Genomic DNA, 5,627 nt, shown 5'->3' on the forward strand with positions numbered 1-5,627 from the left:
TCGCGAGACATTTGTTGTGGGCATGTATGTCTTTGTCTTTTGATGCTAAGTTTGATTCCACTCAGCTTGATACTTTAGGCTTCTATGCTGACCTCTTCTTGTCTTACTTTTTATATTTATCTTTATTTATATTCATACTCAACATTGAACAAACGGATTAGTACAATTAAAATAAAGCACTTAAATTTAATTGTCTCTTAATCATGGATGATTTTGTCAAATCAAAATCTTGTGGAAAGGTGTTTCAACATAAGGTTGTATCAGATTTACCTCTGACATAATTTCTAGTCAACAGGAAACTGGTCAGCCTCTCATACTAAGCACGTGGTGCTTGCTTGAGACCATACAGAGCCTTTTTGAGTTTATAAATGTGGTTTGGGAACTTGGGATCCTCAAACCCTGGAGGCTGATTAACATAGACTTCCTCGTTTATAACTCCATTAAGGAATGCACTTTTAACATCCATTTGAAATAACTTAAAGTTCATATAACTTGCATACGCACATAAAATTCTTATAGCCTCTAGCCTTGCCACTGGGGCGAAGGTCTCACCGTAGTCAATACCTTCTTGCTGACTGTAACCGTGAGCTACAAGTCTTGCTTTGTTATTGACCTTAAGTGCTTTATTTTAATTGTACTAATCCGTTTGTTCAATGTTGAGTATGAATATAAATAAAGATAAATATAAAAAGTAAGACAAGAAGAAGTCAGCATGAAATGAACAAAACAAGCTAAGGTCAGCATAGAAGCCTAAAGTATCAAGCTGAGTGGAATTAAACCTAGCATCAAGAGACTAAGGCATAAAAGTCCAACGAAGAGAAGCAATGCAACTCAGCATAAGAAACATCAACAACAACTGTCTTACGAAGTTGAGCTGACTAAAATTATACTCAGCTTGGAAATTGTCGATGACAATGATTTACGCAGTAGAAGCTGAGTGATTCTTCAGGACAGCATGAAAAAGTCGTTTGCTAAAAAACAATGATTACCGCCCCTCTGAACCAATAATTGAGTAAGGTTGTTAGGCAAGTTGAGTAAGGTTGCCAAGTAGGACGGAGTGATTACAATCTTGTGACCTTTAATGTGCGTCTCCAAATAGTCAGCATCGTCCTTGTCAATATGGAGACCGGAGTAGAATTCCCTAACCAACCGAGGATAGGTGGTTCCGGGGAGAGAGAAGAGGCCTGTCCATTCGTTCTTCTCAATCCATTCACAGAATGGCTTTTCGGCGGTAACGAAGCTGGGAGAGAACCAGCGGCACTTTAGGACTTCTCGGTTGTGGACTTTCGTGTGAACCTTTACCATGGTTCTAGCCTTGGGTTTCTTCTGTTTTGAGGAACTTGCTGGGTCCGTTTGTCGGCGTTTGCTCGGAGTTAGATTAGACTGAGGAGTAGATTTGGGGCTTTCATCGGTGATCAATTTTCCAGAATTTTCACCGGAGATTTTCTGAGTGTTGGTCATTTTCAGAGATTTTTGTGTAAGATTTGAGAGAGAGAGATTCTGAATACCAAAGGATTTACACGTGAGGAGATTTGAGGAGTAATTCTTCCATTTTATATATATCTAAAGCGGTCCTATTTATTGAACTAGCCGTTTTTCCTTGGGGCGTTCAACCGACAGAGATTCTGTCATTTAATGACATTTTCGGTGCATGGGTTGTCTTCATAATTGTTTGCCTTTTCCAGGTGCTATTTATTACACGTGTTGGCATTTAATGGTGCAAGTGGGTTTTAGCGCAGTTTTCCTAGAAAATGAACCGTTTGTGATACTGAGAACCTAGTTCTTATCGAGGTGAATTCCTACCTTAGTATATGATAGTTGCTCAGTATATGTACCTACTCAGGATAATCACACCACATGTATGTCAACTCAGTATGAGGTGATTTTTCTACATTTTGAGCTCAGTAGTAGTTTATTTTACTCAGCATGGCATTTGCACAACGTTCAAATTTTCACTCAGCATGGCAATCATACAATATTTACTTAGAAATTTATTGAAGGGGATTAGACATACCGATAGCTTCCCTTAGTATGTTGAATTGTTCACGTGCCAAGGGCTTGGTGAAGATATCTGCAAGCTGTTTATTTGTTGGCACATACCTCATCTTTTAGTACGTGATCTCTGATGAAGTGATGCCTTATGCTGACATGCTTCATCCTGCTATGTTGGATTGGATTTTTGGACAGAATAATGGCACTCTTGTTGTCACATTTGATCTCTATTGTTTCAGTCTTCACTCCATAATCCTCAAGCTGTTGCTTTATCCAGAGGACTTGAGCAACACAGCTTCCAGCAGCCACGTACTCAGCTTCAGTTGTAGACAGGGCCACAGATGATTGCTTCTTGTTGAACCAAGATACTAGACAGCTTCCAAGGAAATGACATCCTCCTGAAGTGCTCTTACGTTCTAGCTTATCTCGTCCATAGTCAGCATCAGTATATCCAATGAGTGTGAAGTCATTTGAAGTTGGATACCATAGACCTGCATCAACTGAACTCTGCAAATATCTAAAAATTCTTTTTACAACTGTTAGATGAGATTCGCTGGGGTCAACTTGATCTCGCACAATAACATACTGAGTACTGTATATCCGGTCTACTAGCTGTGAGATAAAGTAACGAACCTATCATACCTCGATAGAGTTTAGTGTCTACTGACTTACTTTTCTCATCTTTGCATAGGACAATATCAGTACTCATAGGGGTTGATATGGGTTTGCAGTCCATCATATTGAATTTCTTTAACATTTCCTTGGTGTACTTGGACTGGCTTATGAAGATGCCATTCTTACCTTGCTTGATTTGGAGTCCAAGGAAGAAGTTGAGTTCCCCCATCATGGACATCTCGAACTCAGTTTGCATCTGTTTGCTAAATTCTCATTTCTGGTGAATTGGTCAAGTTCTTCTTGCATGGCATTGATCCAATATTCATCGTGCTCAGCATCAGCAAAGTTTTTTGGTTCATGTATTGAGACGAATGCAATATTGCTGAGGTATTTCCTGAGCTGATCTCTGGTCATCAACTTGTTGTCAGCAGCGTCAAGAATGGACTTTTCTAAATGTCCTCTTGGGATTTTTATTTCTTTAGGCAATATTGAGTCGTTTGGGATAAGTGTTTCTACAATCTCTATAGGGACAGATTGGTCAGTAAATGTTATTTCAACTTCTTGCTTACCTTTGGTCAGCCCTTGTATTGATGATTCAGAGGCTCCATTCTGGTCAGCGGAAGCTGAGCTTGGTTCATCTTCAGTGAGCTGAGTTGTCTTTCCTGTTGGGTCAGCTTCATCGAACTCAACATGAACAGACTCTTCTACAATCTGAGTTCGTTTATTATAGACTCTATATGCTTTACTGTTTGTTGAGTACCATAAGAAGATCGCTTCGTCAGCTTTAGCATCAAATTTTGCAAGATTGTCCTTTGTATTGAGTATGAAACATTTATACCCAAAAGCACGAAAGTAACCAATGTTGGGCTTTCGTCCTTTCCGAAGTTCATATGGTGTTTTCTTAAGTATAGGTCTTACTAGAGCCCTATTCAGTATATAGCATGCTGTGTGGACAGCTTCACCCCAGAAGTACTTTGGAAGCCTATTTTCACTCAGCATGGTTCTAGCAATTTCGACAATTGTTCTGTTCTTCCTTTCAACAACCCCATTCTGTTGAGGTGTTCTAGGAGCAGAGAAATTGTGGTCAATACCACTGGTTTCACAGAATTCATCAAACTGTTGGTTTTTGAATTCTCCACCATTGTCGCTTCTAATATGAGCTACTTTTAGGTCTTTGTCAATTTCAAGCTTTCTAATGAGTGTAGTGAACATCTCAAAAGTTTCATCCTTGCTACTCAGCAAGATGATCCAAGTGTACCGAGAGAAATCATCTACAATGACCAAGGAAAATTTGTTACCTCCCAAGCTGAGTGGCTGGATAGGTCCGAAAAGATCCAAGTGTAGTAATTCCAATGGTCTCTTGGTTGAGACAATATTTTTACTTTGAAATGACTTTTTGGTTTGTTTCCCTTGCTGACAAGATTTACATAATTGATCTTTCTCAAATTTTAATTTGGGTAATCCCTCAACTAATTGCTTTCTAGCTAATTTGGCAAGAAGATCCATGCTGACATGCCCAAGTCTTCTATGCCATAGCCAGGAGTTATCCTCTTTAGACACTAAGCATATGTTTTTGGAAAACTGTTTTTCTAAATTTAGCATGTAAACATTATCTACACGAGGGGCAGTTAAAATCAATTCATTTGTGTTCCCTTCGAGTATTTGACACTTAGTATCATCGAATACAACCTTTCTGCCGCTCATGCAAAGCTGAGCTACACTCGGTAGGTTGTATTTGAGACCTTTGACTAAGGAGACAGACTCAATAGTTGGGTTACCTCCGATAGTACCTGATAGGGGTCAAAAACCACTATCTTTGGGTACGGTTTTAGAACGGTTTTTAGCATTATTTAGTTAATAAGCGAGCATTTCTCGCATTTAAATGCTTTTGTGTGAGTTAGTTAGGAATTGGAAACGTTTTATTTATTTTTCGTTGTTTAGGCTCGTTTTATGACCAATTTAGGCAATTACGGCCAAAATAGCATGCATAGTATAATTCCGTTATCTTTTGAAGCTAATTGGTCCGTCAAAAGTCGCACCAAACGAAGCGTTTACTCAAAATAAGCGATTGGCGGGTCAATTTAGCCTTTGGACTAATGTTATCTGGAGTTTCTGTACATGCGCAGGTATAAGTTCGGACGAAAAAGGCATCGACGGCAGTCGGCAAGCACGCGGGGGCATACCGGGCAAGAATGCTTGACGAGCGGGCCTCCGTAGGCCATGCCTGCTCGCCGAGCAGGCCCCTGGAGGCCTACTCGCCGAGCAGGCCATTTCTGCTCGCCGAGCAGGATGCCTGCTCGTCGAGAAGGCCACCAGAGGCCTGCTCGGGCGAGCAGGCCGCCAGAGGCCTGCTCACCGAGCAGGCCGCCAGAGGCCTGCTCGCCGAGCGGGGTGCTGCTCGTCGCGAGCATCGCTTGCTCGCCGAGCAGCTCGCCCTGCTCGCCGAGCAGACCTGCGAGAATTGGTCAAAAATACCAATTCCGCCCCCACGATGCCACGACGGACCCCACGACTTCCTACCTGTATAAGGACACGAAAATAGGTCAAAAAGAGGGCCGAGCCACGCCTATAAATAGAGTTTTTCCAATGTAAATTAGCATCTTTTCATTATTTGTAAATTATCTTAGCTTTCCCCTTGAATTTCCTCTCCATCTCCTCCATCTTCATCAACCTCCATTGAAGCTCCTTCAAAGCTGTTCTCGAGGAATATTCAAGGTCCGTCCTTAAGACCTAGGAAGCCGATTGCAGAGTAGACATGTTCCTTGAAAGGGATTTTCGTATCTCCTTTTACTTTTCCTTGTTTTTACTCTTTGATACAGTCTATGAATCCTAGGCTAATTGTATCCTGTGACATTATCATTCACCTTTAATAATATTTTAGCTCTTATTTTGTTCTATGATTAATTGTTTAATCTTTGTCTTACGCTTTATTCAATTGGTTTAACTCATTCAAAAGCCCCAAAATCGAGTAGGCACATATTGTGAGCTGAATCTGACCTAGTCAGAGCCTAGGAGATTGA

Source organism: Euphorbia lathyris, chromosome 5 (genome assembly GCF_963576675.1).
Source record: "Euphorbia lathyris chromosome 5, ddEupLath1.1, whole genome shotgun sequence".
NCBI classification, from domain to species: Eukaryota; Viridiplantae; Streptophyta; class Magnoliopsida; order Malpighiales; family Euphorbiaceae; genus Euphorbia; species Euphorbia lathyris.